Source organism: Arachis hypogaea, chromosome 10, assembly GCF_003086295.3.
Source record: "Arachis hypogaea cultivar Tifrunner chromosome 10, arahy.Tifrunner.gnm2.J5K5, whole genome shotgun sequence".
NCBI classification, from domain to species: Eukaryota; Viridiplantae; Streptophyta; class Magnoliopsida; order Fabales; family Fabaceae; genus Arachis; species Arachis hypogaea.
This window is the reverse complement of record NC_092045.1, coordinates 38911565-38928730: the sequence shown is the minus strand read 5'-3', so window position 1 is coordinate 38928730 and position 17166 is coordinate 38911565. Positions and strand designations below refer to the sequence as shown.

The 17166-nt window shown below is 38.1% G+C and overlaps 1 long non-coding RNA gene across 1 annotated transcript; it reads left to right on the top strand.

Moving 5' to 3' along the window:
* Nucleotides 1–16143: 16143 nt before the first annotated feature.
* Nucleotides 16144–17165, top strand: LOC140175841 (uncharacterized). Its single transcript, XR_011866601.1, has 2 exons — nucleotides 16144–16356; nucleotides 16750–17165. It is a non-coding gene; the product is annotated as an uncharacterized lncRNA (long non-coding RNA).
* Nucleotide 17166: the final 1 nt, after the last annotated feature.

The window sequence follows — 17166 nt, the reverse complement described above, 5'->3', positions numbered from 1 at the left end:
ATCACTCTAGTTTGTTCTTTTTACTTGGTGCTTACTCTTTCATATCCTTAATTTATTCAGAGTTACAATTGGATTATTTTTAGAAAGTATTAATACAAGAACCATTTTTATTTTTAATTATCTTTTTTTTGGATTATTGTCTATCATGTATTCCCTTATTCCTTATTCTTATTTTGTGAATTTTACATCCATTATGAGTGAGTAGTTCCCTAACTTGATTGGGGGTTGATTAAAAGGAGACCCTTGAGTTGGAAAGCTCAAGAGTAAAATTGTAATTGGGTTTATTGTTGGATAGCTCTCTAGTCACTGACACTAATCCTTCCCAAGGGAGAGGATTAGAACATGTGAATAGAAGTAGACTTCCAACTTATTTGACTTCCCTTTACCTAGTAAAGGATAACTAAATAGAACAACCTTCAATTATCAATTGATCTTGGGAAAACTCCAACAAGGATAGAACTTCCAATTAATCCACTCCAGTCAAGATTTTTATTTAAATTACATTAATTCTCTAATTTAATTTCCCGTTTATCAACTCAAAACTATTTTTGAAAACCTCCGATTAATAACATAGTACATTTTCCTGCAACTCGTTGGGAGACGACTTAGGATTCATACTCCCAGTATTTTAATTCTGATTTTGTGACACCCTTTCTAAATTGATAAGCGGATTTTTATGGGTTAAGAACTGTACTTGCAACGTATCACTCATATTAATTTCTTAATCTGCCAATTTCTGCCACGTCAAATTTCCTAATGGAATCCCTCCTAATGGAATGTACATAGAAGAGAAGTCTCTCTTTTTTATAACTAATCCTAATTAATTTAAAATCTAATATCCAAAATTAAGATAATATCTTTTCCTATTTTCAAATTCAAATTTGAAATAAAATCAGAATTAAATAACTACTCTGCGTCTTTTAACGTGGGGACCACTTGGCTTCACTGGATCTGCGCCTAACGTGGGTGCTAAAATGGGGCCTAGAAATCACCCCCCAGCGTTTTTTACATTTTCTGCACGTGGCGCATGTCACGCGTACGTGTCAGTCACACGTACGCATCGATGGTCTTTTTCGCAAGTCACACGGACGCGTCGGTCACGCGCACACGTCGGTCATGCGCACGCATCGCTGTGTAATTCTTCAAATCACATGTACGCATCAGTCACGCGCACGCGTCGCCATGGAAAGCTCCAAATCACGCGTACGCGTAGCTTATCGCTGCCATCTCCTTTTGTTCTTGTGCTGCAGAAACTCCATCAAATCCAGCCAAATGTTACCTAAAATAAACAAAATTGCAAAAGACTCAAAGTAGCATCCATATTGGGTAAAAGATAATTAATTCTTTATTAAACTTAACAAATTATATGCAAATTCACTAGGAAAAGATAGGAAAGATGCTCACGCATCACTCTGCAAACAAAATCTTTATTTCAAGAGTCCTGAGATAGTTTGCAAGCGGGCAAATTGTTTATCCTGTTCTGCTTGGCGGAGTTTCTGAGGATAAGGCATCTTGGCTTTATATTCTTCAACATTAGTTGCTGTAGGTTTACTTCCTACAGAGGTGGTTGGAGAAGCCTGCCTAAGGGGGTTGTTATCAGCACTTGCAGATGTCTGATCCCCCATTAGCATTTGGACACTAGAATTGGTGCTCTTTGGGCATTTAACACTAGATTGCCACCCTTTTCTGGCGTTTGGATGCAAGATTTGGACATCCACTGGCGTTTAACGCCAGTTTTTCACCCTTTTCTGGCGTTTAAACTCCAGAATCATTCTTCTCTGGGCTCTTACTGTCCTCAGAGGGATTTTGGGCAGTGGCTTGGTCATCCTCTTTTAGTTGTTCCTTTCTTGGCTTTCTGCTGCCCTGAGTTGAGACATTCAACGCCTTCCCACTCCTTAATTGAACAGCTTGACACTCTTTTGTTATCTGTTTAGATAGTTGCTATCGTGTCTGATCCAATTGTACTTTCATATTTTTGTTAGCATTTTTAGTGTCTTGTAGCATCTCTTTAAATTCTGCTAACTGTTTTGTTAGAGCAAGTAATTGCTGATTGAGTTCAGCAACTTGTTCTGGAGGACTAAGTTGAGTGGATATTGCCTTAACCTCTTCTCTCATGAAGGACTCACTACTTAAGTACATATGCTGATTTCTAGCAACTGTATCTATGAGCTCTTGAGCTTCTTCAATTGTTTTTCTCATGTGTATAGATCCACCAGCTAAGTGGTCTAGAGATATTTGGGCTTTTTCTGTAAGCCCATAGTAGAAGATGTCTAACTGCACCCACTCGAAAAACATTTCAGAGGGGCATTTCCTTAGCATCTCTTTGTACCTCTCCCAGGCATCATAAAGAGATTCATGATCCTCTTGTTTAAAGCCTTGGATGTCCAGCCTTAGCTATGTCATCCTTTTAGGAGGGAAATATTGATTTAAGAATTTGTCTGATAACTGTTTCCATGTTCTTATGCTGGCTTTGGGTTGGTTATTTAACCACCTCTTAGCTTGGTCTTTTACAACAAATGGAAATAGCAATAATTTGTAGACATCCTGATCCACTTCCTTATCATGTACTGTATCAGCAATTTGTAAGAACTGTGCCAGAAACTGGGTAGGTTATTCTTGTGGAAGACCGGAATACTGGCAATTTTGTTGTACCATGATAATGAGCTGAGGATTTAGCTCAAAAGTGTTAGCTCTTATGGGGGGCATAAAGATACTACTCCTATATGAAGCAGTAGTGGGGTTAGCTTATGACCCCAGAGTCCTTCTGGACTGTTCATTTCCACTTAGGTCCATGATGGAGAAAGGGAGATGATGTGGATTATAAAAAAATATTTATTCTTTTATTTATTTATTATTTTTTTCTTTTCTTTATTAAAATACCGAAATTAAAATAAAATAAGGTAAAATAAATGAGAAATTGAATGTGGTTCAAAAATTAGAAAAAGAATAAAATAAAAGGAAATTGAAAACTAAAATAATTAATTAATTAAAAAGATTTTGAAAAATTTTGTAAAATATTTTCGAAAAATAGAGAGAGAGAAAGTGGTTAGGAGGTTTTGAAAAAGATATGTCTTAAAACTGAAGATATTTCTAAGAAAAAAATAAGAGAAAAGATTTGAAAAAGATATGATTTTAAAATTTGAGATTAGAAAAGATAAGATAAGATATTGAAAAAGATATGATTTTTGAAAAAGATTTGAATTTTGAAATTTAAAACTAAGATAAGAAGAAAAAAATTAAAAATTTTAAAATAAAAATTTGAATTTTTAAAGGTAAATTTCAAAAATTCAATAAAAGTAAAGAGAAAAGATATTTTTGAATTTAATGAGAAAAGAGAAAAACACACAAAAGACACAAGACTTAAAATTTTTAGATCTAATGGTTCTTGTTTTCGAAAATTTGGAGGGAAAACACCAAGGAACACCAAACTTAAAAATTTTAAGATCAAAACACAAGGAAGACTCAAGAACACTTTGAAGACTTACAAGAACAACATCAACAAAATTCAAAGACTCAAAGAACTCAAGAACATAAAGAAAGAACACCAAACTTAAAATTTTTAGAAAACCAAAATAAAATTTTTGAAAACTAAAGAAAAATTAACAAGAGAACACCAAACTTAAAATTTGACACAAGATTTAATCAAAAGAAAAATTATTTTTGAAAAGAAGATACCAAAAACATAAGCCAACGCTCTAACCAATTTAGTCATGAAAGAAAAAGTATTTTCTTGAAAAATCTTTTTGAACTTTTTGAAAATCACATGAAAAACAAGGAAAGACACAAAACAAGAAAAACTAAAGATCAAACAAGAAAAAATAAACAAGAACAACTTGAAGATCAAGAAAGAACAATGAACACAAATTCGAAAATATGAAGAATAAATGAGGACATGCAATTAACACCAAACTTCAAACATGAAACTAAACTAAAAAAAAATTAATAATTAATAAAGAAAAATAAAATTTTTGAAAAGAAAATAAAAGACTCAAATTTGATGACTCTATGACAACAAAAAAAATAAATTATTCCTAATCTAAGCCACAAGATGAACCGTCAGTTGTCCAATCCCCAGCAACGGCGCCAAAAGCTTGGTGCACGAAATCACAATCATACTTTTGCAATTTTGCACAACTAACCAGCAAGTGCACTAGGTCGTCCAAGTAATACCTTAAGTGAGTAAGGGTCGATCCCACGGAGATTGTCAGCTTGAAGTAAGCTATGGTTATCTTATTATTCTTAGTCAGGATATCAATAATGGTTTTTAGTTTTAATTGCAAAAAGTAAAAGAGCATGAAATAAATACTACTTGTTATGTAGTAATGGAGAACAGGTTGAGGTTTTGGAGATGCTCTGTCTTCTGAATCTCTGCTTTCCTACTGTTGTCTTCTTCACGCACGCAAGGCTCCTTCCATGGCAAGCTGTATGTAGGTGGATCGCCGTTGTCAATGGCTACCATCCATCCTCTCAGTGAAAATGGTCCTCTACGGTTTCCCACATGGCTAATCATCTGTTGGTTCTCGATCATGTCAGAATAAGATCCATTGATCCTTTTGCACACTGTCACTGCGCCCAACACTCGCGAGTTTGAAGCTCATCACAGTCACCCCTTCCCAGATCTTACTCAGAATACCACAGACAAGGTTAAGACTTTCCGGATCTCAAGAGTGCTACTAATTGATTCTAGCTTATACCACGAAGACTCTGGTTTCACAGATTTGAACACTCTGTTGTCAGGAGAGGCAATCAAACTCGTGAACCAGGAACCCAAGAGATACACACTCAATCTAAGGTAGAACGGAGGTGGTTGTCAGGCACGCGTTCATAAGTTAAGAATGGTGATGAGTGTCATGGATCATCACATTCATCATGTTGAAATGCGAATGAATATCTTAGAATGGAGACAAGCGTGATTGAATAGAAAACAGAAATAATTGCATTAATCCATCGAGACATAGCAGAGCTCCTCACCCCCAACCATGGGGTTTAGAGACTCATGCCATAGAAGATACAAATTCAGATATAAAATGTCATGAGGTCCAAAATGAATCTCTAAAAGTAGTTTTTATACTAAACTAGTAACCTAGGTTTACAGAGAATGGGTAAACTAAGATAGATAGTGCAGAAATCCACTTCCGGGGCCCAGTTGGTGTGTGTTTGGGCTGAGCATTGAAGCTTTCACGTGTAGAGGCTATTCCTGGCATTTAACTCTAGCTTTTGTGCCAGTTTGGGTGTTTAACTCTAGCTTTTATGCCAGTTCTGGCTTTTAACACCATAATAGGGTAGAAAGTTGGCGTTAAACGCCAGTTTGCGTGATCTCAACTCGAGAAAAGTATGAACTATTACATATTTCTAGAAAGCCCAAGATGTATACTTTCCAACGCAATTGAGAGTGCGCCAATTGGGCTTCTGCAGCTCCAGAAAATCTATTTCGAGTGCAGGAAGGTCAGAATCCAACAGCATCTGCAATTTTTTTTTTAGCCTATGAATCAGATTTTTGCTCACGTCCCTCAATTTCAGCCAGAAAATACCTGAAATCATAGAAAAACACACAAACTCATAGTAAACTCCAGAAATATGATTGGTGCACGAATTTGTAATTCGCACAACTAACCAGCAAGTGCACTGGATCGTCCAAGTAATACCTTACGTGAGTAAGGGTCGATCCCACGGAGATTATTGGTTTGAGGCAATCAATGTTTATTTTATTAATCTTAGTCAGGAGGCCAATAAGGTTATTTGGATTTAATTGTAAGAAGTCAAAGTATTTAAAATTGTAAGAAAAATAAGAGAGAATCAAATTGTTACTTGTTGTGCAGTAATGGGAAAAATGTTGGAGTTTTGGAGATGCTTTGTCCTCTGACTTCAACTCTTCCTTGAAATCCTTCAACACACGCAAGGCTCCTTCCATGGCAAGCTCTATGTAGGGTGTCACCGTTGTCAGTGGCTACTTCCCATCCTCTCAGTGAAAACGTTCCTATGCTTTGTCACAGCACGGCTAATCATCTGTCGGTTCTCAATCAGGTTGGAGTAGAATCCATTGATTCTTTTGCGTCTGTCACTAACGCCCAGCCTTCAGGAGTTTGAAGCTCATCACAGTCATTCAATCCCAGAATCCTACTCGGAATACCACAGACAAGGTTTAGACTTTCCGGATTCTCATGAATGCCGCCATCAATCTGGCTTATACCACGAAGATTCTGATTAAGGAATCTAAGAGATATTCATTCAATCTGATGTAGAACGGAGGTGGTTTTCAGACACACGTTCATGGATTGAGGAAGGTGATGAGTGTCACGGATCATCACCTTCTCCATAATTAAGCGCAAATGAACATCTTAGATAAGAACAAGCGTGTTTGAATGGAAAACAAAGGAATTGTATTAAATCATCGAGACGCTGCAGAGCTCCTCACCCCTAACAATGGAGTTTAGAGACTCATGCCGTCATAAAGTATGTAATTCAGATCTAAAAATGTCATGAGGTACAAGAATAGTCTCTAAAAGTTGTTTAAATAGTAAACTAGTAACCTAGGTTTACAGAATATGAGTAAACTAAGATAATTGGTGCAGAAATCCACTTTTGGGGCCCACTTGGTGTGTGCTGGGGCTGAGACTAAAGCTATCCACGAGTTGAGGCCTTTCTTGGAGTTGAACTCCAAGTTATAACGTGTTTTGGGCGTTCAACTCCGGATCATGACATTTTTCTGGCGTTTAACTCCAGACAGCAGCATGTATAGACTATTATATATTGCTGGAAAGCCCTGGATGTCTACTTTCCAACGCCGTTGAGAGCGCGCCAATTGGACTCCTGTGGCTCCAAAAAATCTATTTCGAGTGCAGGGAGGTCAAGATCCAACAGCATCAGCAGTCCTTTTTCAGCCTAACTCAGATTTTTGCTCAGCTCCCTCAATTTCAGCCAGAAAATACCTGAAATCACAGAAAAACACACAAACTCATAGTAAAGTCCAGAAATATGATTTTTGCCTAAAAACTAATAATATTCTACTAAAAATTAATTAAAACATACTAAAATCTACATGAAATTACCCCCAAAAAGCGTATAAAATATCCGCTCATCACAACACCAAACTTAAACTGTTGCTTGTCCTCAAGCAACTAGATAAATAAAATAGGATGAAAAGAAATTAAGAAGCAATAATATCTCAGAGTTTTAAGTGAGGCTCAGATTCTTATTAGATGAGCGGGGCTTGTAGCTTTTTGCTTCTGAATAGTTTTGGCATCTCACTTTATCCTTTGAAATTCAGAATGGTTGGCATCCATAGGAACTCAGAATTCAGATAGTGTTATTGACTCTCCTAGTTTAGTATGTTGATTCTTGAACACAGCTACTTATTGAGTCTTGGCCGTGGCCCTAAGCATTTTGTTTTCCAGTATTACCACCGGATACATAAATGCCACAGACACATAACTGGGTGAACCTTTTCAGATTGTGACTCAGCTTTGCTAAAGTCCCCAATTAGAGGTGTCCAGAGTTCTTAAGCACACTCTTTTTGCTTTGGATCACGACTTTAACCACTCAGTCTCAAGCTTTTCACTTGGACCTGCATGCCACAAGCACATGGTTAGGGACAGCTTGATTTAGCCGCTTAGGCCTGGATTTGATTTCCTTGGGCCCTCCTATCCATTGATGCTCAAAGCCTTGGATCCTTTTTACCCTTGCCTTTTAGTTTTAAGGGCTATTGGCTTTTTCTGATTGCTTTTTCTTTTTCTATTTTTTTCCCTTTTTTTTCGCACAAGCTTTTGCTTTTTCACTGCTTTTTCTTGCTTCAAGAATCACTTTCATGATTTTTCAGATCATCAATAACATTTCTCTTGTTCATCATTCTTTCAGGAGCCAACAATTTTAACATTCATAAAATTCAATATCAAAAATATGCACTGTTCAAGCATTCATTCAGAAGACAAAAGGTATTGCCACCACATATAATTAATTAGAATTTTTCTTATTAAGAACTCGAAAAAATATTGCCTCTTTATTCTAAAAATCTACTATTTTATTCATGTTTGATGATGATGAGAAAAATAAATTATAACTTAATTGGAATTAAAATCAAAGTAGAGATACTAATTACTACTACTAATATATAACTTCTAAGGTAAATTTCTAATAAGAACAGTTATCACAGAGTTAAGGCAAAGATTAGAACTCAACGACCTGTGTTTTGGGAAGTGGATGTTCCTCTAGTCTGTGGGGTGCCTTCAATAATTAATTTCTGACGCTTTAGCTCCCTTAAGTTCACATCCTTGCTCTCCCTGTTCCCTTAGGTGCCATGATCTTAATGAGTTTTAGCTCAGTGATCATGGCAAATCACACTAAACTTAGAGGTTTGCTTGTCCTCAAGCAAAAGAAAGGAAAGGAGAGGAATAGAAGGAGAGGCTCTTCCCCACCATTCTGGCGTTAAACGCCCAACTGGTGCATGTTTTGGGCGTTTAACGCCCAATTGTTGCTTCTCCTGGGCGTTCAACGCCCAGCTGATGCTTCTTTCTGGCGTTGAACGCCAGGAAGTCCTTTATCACTGGGCGTTTTTCTGAACGCCCAGGATGCTGTCAATCTGGCGTTAAACGCCCAGAAGGTGCTTCTTTCTGGCATTCAACGCCCAGAAGATGCTCCTTTCTGGCGTTTAACGCCCAGATGGCTACCCTTACTGGCGTTGAACGCCCAGTGGGTGCTTCTTTTGGGCGTTCAACGCCCAAAATGTATCTTACTGGCTTTTTCACGCCAGTGAGCTTCCAAATTTCCCTGTAACTCTGTGAATTCAATCAATTGCTATTTTTACCCTTTGAAGATACTTGGACTCATACCTGTAAAAAAAGGAAATTTATTTAATTAGTAAATAAACTTTGTAAATGACTGGGTTGCCTCCCAGCAAGCGCTTCTTTATTGTCTTTAGTTGGACTACCACTGAGCTCTAATCAAGTCTCAGTTTTGAGCATTCTTGCTCGAAATTACCTTCAAGATAATGTTTAACTCTTTGTCCATTAACAATGAACTTTTTGTTAGAGTCATTATCCTGAAGTTCTATGTATCCATATGGTGATACACTTGTAATTACATATGGACCTCTCCACCGGGATTTTAATTTCCCGGGGAATAATTTGAGCCTTGAATTAAATAGCAGAACTTTCTGCCCTGGCTCAAAGACTCTGGATGACAATTTCTTATCATGCCATCTTTTTGCTTTCTCCTTGTAAATTTTTGCATTCTCGAAAGCATTGAGTCTAAATTCCTTTAGCTCATTTAACTGGAGCAACCGTTTTTCTCCAGCTAACTTGGCATCAAGGTTCAGGAATCTGGTTGCCCAGTAGGCCTTGTGTTCCAGTTCCACTGGCAAGTGACATGCCTTTCCATACACAAGCTGGTATGGAGAGGTCCCTATGGGGGTCTTGAATGTTGTTCTGTATGCCCACAGAGCATCATCCAGGCTTCTTGCCCAATCCCTTCTACGGTTAATTACAGTCCGTTCCAGGATTCTTTTAAGTTCTCTATTTGAGACTTCAGCTTGCCCATTAGTTTGTGGGTGATATGGAGTAGCTACCCTGTGGCTAACTCCATAACGTACCAGAGCAGAGTAAAGTTGTTTATTGCAGAAATGAGTGCCCCCATCACTGATTAATACTCTAGGGATACCAAATCTGCTGAAGATATGTTTCTGGAGGAATTTTAACACTGTTTTAGTGTCATTAGTGGGTGTTGCAATAGCCTCCACCCATTTGGATACATAATCCACTGCCACCAGAATATAAATGTTTGAGTATGATGGTGGGAAAGGCCCCATGAAGTCAATACCCCATACATCAAACAACTCAATCTCCAATATCCCTTGTTGAGGCATGGCATAACTGTGAGGTAGGTTGCCTGATCTTTGGCAACTGTCACAATTAAGCACAAATGCTCGAGAATCTTTATAGAGAGTGGGCCAGTAGAAGCCACTTTGGAGGACTCTTGTGGCTGTTCGCTCACTTCCAAAATGTCCTCCATATTGTGATCCATGGCAGTGCCATAAAATCTTTTGCGCTTCTTCCTTAGGCACACATCTACGGATTACTCCGTCTGCACATCTCTTGAAGAGATATGGTTCATCCCAAAGATAGTACTTTGCATCTGTGATTAATTTCTTTGATTGCACCCTACTGTACTCTTTGGGTATGAATCTCACTGCCTTGTAGTTTGCAATGTCTGCAAACCATGGCACTTCCTGGATGGCAAAGAGTTGCTCATCCGGAAAAGTTTCAGAGGTCTCAGTGAGAGGGAGGGACGCCCCTTCTACTGGTTCTATTCGGGACAGGTGATCTGCTACTTGATTCTCTGTCCCTTTTCTGTCTCTGATTTCTATATCAAACTCTTGCAGAAGCAACACCCATCTGATGAGTCTGGGTTTTGAATCCTGCTTTGTGAGTAGATATTTAAGAGCAACATGATCAGTGTACACAATCACTTTTGATCCTACTAAATAGGATCTGAATTTGTCAATGGCGTAAACCACTGCAAGTAGCTCTTTTTCTGTGGTTGTGTAATTCTTCTGTGCATCGTTTAGAACACGGCTAGCATAATAAATGACGTGCAGAAGCTTGTTATGCCTTTGTCCCAATACTACACCAATGGCATGGTCACTGGCATCACACATCAATTCAAATGGTAATGTCCAGTTTGGTGCAGAGATGATTGGTGCTGTAACCAATTTAGCTTTCAGAGTCTCAAATGCCTGCAGACACTCTTTATCAAAGATAAATGGCGTGTCAGCAGCTAGCAGGTTGCTCAGAGGTTTGGCGATTTTTGAAAAATCCTTTATAAACCTCCTATAGAATCCTGCATGCCCCAGAAAGCTTCTGATTGCCTTAACATTAGCAGGTGGTGGCAATTTTTCAATTACTTCTACCTTAGCTTGATCCACCTCTATTCCTTTGTTCAAACTTTTGTGCCCAAGGACAATTCCTTCAGTCACCATAAAGTGACATTTTTCCCAGTTTAAAACCAGGTTAGTCTCTTGGCATCTTTTCAGAACAAGTGCTAAATGGTTAAGGCAGGAGCTGAATGAGTCTCCAAATACTGAAAAGTCATCCATGAAAACTTCCAGGAATTTTTCCACCATATCAGAGAAAATTGAGAGCATGTACCTCTGAAAGGTTGCAGGTGCATTGCACAGGCCAAATGGCATCCTTCTGTATGCAAATACTCCAGATGGGCATGTAAATGCCGTTTTCTCCTGATCCTGGGGATCTACTGCAATTTGATTATAACCTGAATATCCATCCAGGAAGCAGTAGTATTCATGACCTGCTAGTCTTTCTAGCATTTGGTCTATGAATGGTAAAGGAAAATGATCCTTTCTGGTGGCTGTATTGAGCCTTCTATAATCAATACACATACGCCACCCTGTAACTGTTCTTGTAGGAACCAGTTCATTTTTTTCATTATGAACCACTGTCATGCCACCTTTCTTAGGGACAACTTGGACAGGGCTCACCCAGGGGCTGTCAGAAATAGGATAAATGATCCCAGCCTCTAGTAATTTAGTGACCTCCTTTTGCACCACTTCTTTCATGGCTGGATTCAGCCGCCTTTGTGGTTGGACCACTGGTTTGGCGTCATCCTCCAGTAAGATCTTGTGCATGCATCTGGCTGGGCTAATGCCCTTAAGATCACTGATGGACCACCCAAGAGCTGTCTTGTGTGTCCTTAGCACTTGAATTAGTGCTTCCTCTTCCTGTGGCTCTAAGGTAGAGCTTATAATTACAGGAAAGGTATCACCTTCTCCCAGAAATGCATATTTCAGGGATGGTGGTAATGGTTTAAGTTCGGGTTTTGGAGGTTTCTCCTCTTCTTGAGGGATTTTCAGAGGTTCTATTATCTTCTCTGATTCCTCCAAATCAGGCTGAACATCTTTAAAGATGTCCTCTAGCTCTGATTCGAGACTCTCAGCCATATTGACCTCTCTTACCAGAGAGTCAATAATATCAACACTCATGCAGTCATTTGGGGTGTCTGGATATTGCATGGCTTTGGCAACATTCAACTTGAACTCCTCCTCATTGACTCTCAAGGTTACTTCCCCTTTTTGGACGTCAATGAGGGTTCGGCCAGTTGCTAGGAAAGGTCTTCCTAGAATGAGAGTTGCACTCTTGTGCTCCTCCATTTCCAGCACCACAAAGTCAGTAGGAAAGGCAAATGGCCCAACCTTGACAATCATGTCCTCAATCACGCCTGATGGGTATTTAATGGAGCCATCAGCAAGTTGAAGACATATCCTGGTTGGTTTTATTTCTTCAGTTAAACCAAGCTTTCTGATAGTAGATGCAGGTATTAGGTTGATACTTGCCCCAAGATCACATAAAGCTTGCTTGGTACAAGTACCCTCTAATGTGCATGGTATCATAAAGCTCCCAGGATCTTTAAGCTTCTCAGGTAAGCGTTTCAGAATGACTGCACTGCATTCTTCAGTGAGGTAAACTTTTTCAGTCTCCCTCCAATCCTTCTTATGACTTAAAATCTCTTTCATGAACTTAGCATAAGAGGGTATTTGCTCAAGTGCTTCTGCAAACGGAATCTTTATTTCAAGAGTCCTTAGATAGTCTGCAAAGCGGGCAAATTGCTTATCCTGTTCCGCTTGGCGGAGCTTTTGAGGATAAGGCATTTTGGCTTTGTATTCCCCAACCTTAGTTGCTGCAGGTTTATTACCTACAGAAGTGGGTTGGGAAGCCTTTTTAGAAGGGTTGTCATCAGCACTTGTATGTGACTGATCCCTTACTGGCATTTGGATGCCAGGGGTGGAAGCTGGAGTGGCGTTAGACGCCGCCTTCTTGCTTGTTACTGGCGTTTGGACGCCAGAACCATGTTCCCTTTGGGCGTTCAACGCCAGATTCATGCTTGTTTCTGGCGTTGAACGCCAGGAATGAGCATGGTCTGGGCGTTCAGCGCCAGCTTTATTCCTCTCTGGGCTCTGACTGTCCTCAGAGGGATTTTGAGTAACCAATTGTTCATTTCTTGGTTTCCTGCTGCTTTGAAGTGAGGTATTTAATGTTTTCCCACTTCTTAATTGAACTGCTTGGCATTCTCTGCTATTTGTTTTGATAGTTGCTTTTCTGTCTGCTTTAATTGCACTTCCATATTCCTGTTAGCCATTCTTGTTTCCTGTAGTATTTCCTTGAATTCGGCTAGCTGCTGAGTTAGAAAGTCTAATTGCTGATTAAATTCAATAGCCTGATCCACCGGACTGAGTTCTGCAGTTACTGTTTTAGCTTCTTCTTTCATGGAAGATTCACTGCTTAGGTACAGATGTTGATTTCTGGCTGTATCAATAAGCTCTTGAGCTTCTTCAATTGTTTTTCTCATAGTATAGATCCACCAGCTGAGTGGTCTAGAGAAATCTGAGCTTTTTCTGTAAGCCCATAGTAGAAGATGTCTAATTGCACCCACTCTGAAAACATTTCAGAGGGGCATTTTCTTAGCATCTCTCTGTATCTCTCCCAAGCATCATAAAGGGATTCATTATCTCCTTGTTTGAAGCCTTGGATGCTTAGCCTTAGCTGTGTCATCCGTTTTGGAGGGAAATAGTGATTCAGGAATTTTTCTGACAGCTGTTTCCATGTTTTTATGCTGTTCTTAGGCTGGTTATTTAACCACCTCTTAGCTTGATCTTTTATAGCAAATGGAAACAGTAATAATCTGTAGACATCCTGATCTACTTCCTTATCATGTACTGTATCAGTAATTTGCAGAAATTGTGCCAGAAACTCTGTGGGTTCTTCATGTGGAAGACCAGAATATTGGCAGTTTTGCTGCACCATGATAATGAGCTGAGGATTCAGCTCAAAGCTACTAACTTCAATGGAGGGTATACAGATACTACTCCCATCTGAAGCAGTAGTGGGGTTAGCATATGACCCCAGAGTCCTCTTGGACTGTTCATTCCTACTTGCTTCCATGATGGATTACAAGAGATAATTTATATGTTGATTTTATTTATTTTATAAAAGTGGAATAAATAAAAACGAAATATATAAAAAGAATTTAAAAATATTTTGTGAAAATTTTTCGAAAAATTTTGAAATTGAAATCTGAAATTTATAAAAAAAAATTTCGAAAATGTAGTTTTAAAATTAGTTAGAAAATATATATATATAATTTTTTTTTTTGAATTTTATGATGAAAGAGAAAAACGCACAAAAGGCACAAGACTTAAAGTTTTTAAATCTAATGCTCCTTATTTTCGAAAATTTTTGGAGGGAAAACACCAAGGAACACCAAACTTAAAAATTTTAAGATCAAGACACAAGAAAAACTCAAGAACACTTTGAAGATTCACAAGAACACCAAGAACAAAAGAAAGAACACCAAACTTAAAATTTTTAAAAAACCTTAATAAAATTTTCGAAAATTATAAAAAGATTAACAAGAAAACACCAAACTTAAAGTTTGGTACAAGATTTAATCCAAGAAAAATTATTTTTGAAAAAGGTTCCAAAGGGTATACCCAATTATCAAGAACAACTTGAAGATCAAGGAAGAACCAAGAACACTAACACGAAAATTTTAAAGAAAATATAAAATATGTAATTAACACCAAACTTAGAACAAGACACTAAATTCACGAAAAATTAACAATAAATTAAGAAAAATAATATTTTTGAAAAGAAATTTTTGAAAAGAAACTATCCTATCAAAATTTAATGACTATATAACAACAAAAATAAATTATTCCTGATCTAAGAAATAAAATATGCCTTCAATTGTTCAAACTCAATAATCCCCGGCAACGGCGCCAAAAACTTGGTGCACGAATTTGTAATTCGCACAACTAACCAGCAAGTGCACTGGATCGTCCAAGTAATACCTTACGTGAGTAAGGGTCGATCCCACGGAGATTATTGGTTTGAGGCAATCAATGTTTATTTTATTAATCTTAGTCAGGAGGCCAATAAGGTTATTTGGATTTAATTGTAAGAAGTCAAAGTATTTAAAATTGTAAGAAATATAAGAGAGAATCAAATTGTTACTTGTTGTGCAGTAATGGGAAATATGTTGGAGTTTTGGAGATGCTTTGTCCTCTGACTTCAACTCTTCCTTGAAATCCTTCAACACACGCAAGGCTCCTTCCATGGCAAGCTCTATGTAGGGTGTCACCGTTGTCAGTGGCTACTTCCCATCCTCTCAGTGAAAACGTTCCTATGCTCTGTCACAGCACGGCTAATCATCTGTCGGTTCTCAATCAGGTTGGAGTAGAATCCATTGATTCTTTTGCGTCTGTCACTAACGCCCAGCCTTCAAGCGTTTGAAGCTCGTCACAGTCATTCAATCCCAGAATCCTACTCGGAATACCACAGACAAGGTTTAGACTTTCCAGATTCTCATGAATGCCGCCATCAATCCGGCTTATACCGCGAAGATTCTGATTAAGGAATCTAAGAGATATTCATTCAATCTGATGTAGAATGGAGGTGGTTGTCAGACACACGTTCATGGATTGAGGAAGGTGATGAGTGTCACGGATCATCACCTTCTCCATAATTAAGCGCAAATGAACATCTTAGATAAGAACAAGCGTGTTTGAATGGAAAACAAAGGAATTGTATTAAATCATCGAGACGCTGCAGAGCTCCTCACCCCCGACAATGGAGTTTAGAGACTCATGCCGTCATAAAGTATGTAATTCAGATCTAAAAATGTCATGAGGTACAAGCAGGGACGGATGCATTCATTGAGTAGTGGGGGCAACTGCCCCCAGTGAAATTTCAGAAATTACTTAATACTTCATAATAAAATGTCTTAAATGCCCCCACTATATAATTTATTTTGACCCCACAACCCCAAATCAAATCCCTAACCCTTCTTTTCCCAATCTTCTTCATCTGCTCCAAGCCTCCAAGCTTTGCAGCCTCCAACTCCAACCTTCGCACTTCGCAGGTCGCAGCCCGCACTCGGCAGTCGTCAGTCGGCACTCTTGTCTCCAGATATTAGAGCCACTCCGCCGCTCCACGTCTCAGCCAGTGTCACGGCTCTCTCCCCGCTGACGTTTCTGGCTCTCCGGCCTCTGCCCTCCTGTCTCCAGAGTCACTGCCGTGTCTCCACATCTCCGCGTCTCCTTCTGCCTTCTTCTTCATCGATCGGTTCCGATCCGTTCGTCCTTCTTCTTCGAATACTGCAAATCTGTGATCTTCTTCTCTCTTTGGTTTTCAATCTTCAGTCTTCACTCTTCAGGCTTCAACAGAAAACGCCTGGCTTTTGTCCTGCTGCCGCTGAACGCCGCATAGATCCGTCACTGGCTACTGTCTACTGGGTTTTACACTTTTGCTTCCTAGAGTTCAACTGTTCAGATTCAATCTTGGATTTTTTTTGGTACAGTCATGAATCATGATTCACAGATCTGCAATTCTGCTTATTCACTTATTTGCTTCATTGTTGTTTGATAACTGATTTAGACATTTAGTTGTTAATTGTGAATTTGTATTGAATATTTGATTTTGTTCTGATAATCTGATGTAATGCAAGTTTAGTTTGATTAATTTATTTGTTAATTATTTTTGTGCATTGATTTAATTATTTTTGAAGACTTAATTTGTTCTGATGTATAAATACGAGAAAACAATATAAATCAGTCAATAATCAACTAATAGTCTAATATTGATTTTGAATTTTTGGATGTAGAAAGTAGAAATCTTCTGATGATTCCTTTTAATGATCTGATATATATTTGTTGATTAAGATGAAGCATTCTATTTGTTGCATCAGATTGGGAATTTTTAATTCTTTCATAGCAGCTTGATTACCTAATACCCTCCTCTTGATTGGAATTCACAAGCATGAAGCATCCTCTTTAATCAATGATAAGGCAAAGAAATGAGTGGCTGACAAGAGAGACTGAAAATTATTTTCTTGTTGTTTTATTTAAATTATTTTGTTGGAATTCACAAATCACAAGCATTCTCTTTAAGCAATGATAAGGCAAATTCTGTTTAAGTAATGATAAGGCAAAGAAATGAGTGGCTGACAAGAGAGGCTAAAAATTATTTTGTTGTTGTTTTATTTAAATTATTTTGTTGTATACTTGTATTTATAATTTTATATTGTAATTTTTAATTTGTGTAGAATTGTGTATTTATAATTTTATAGTGTATTTTTAATTTGTGTATAATTTTATACTTGTAT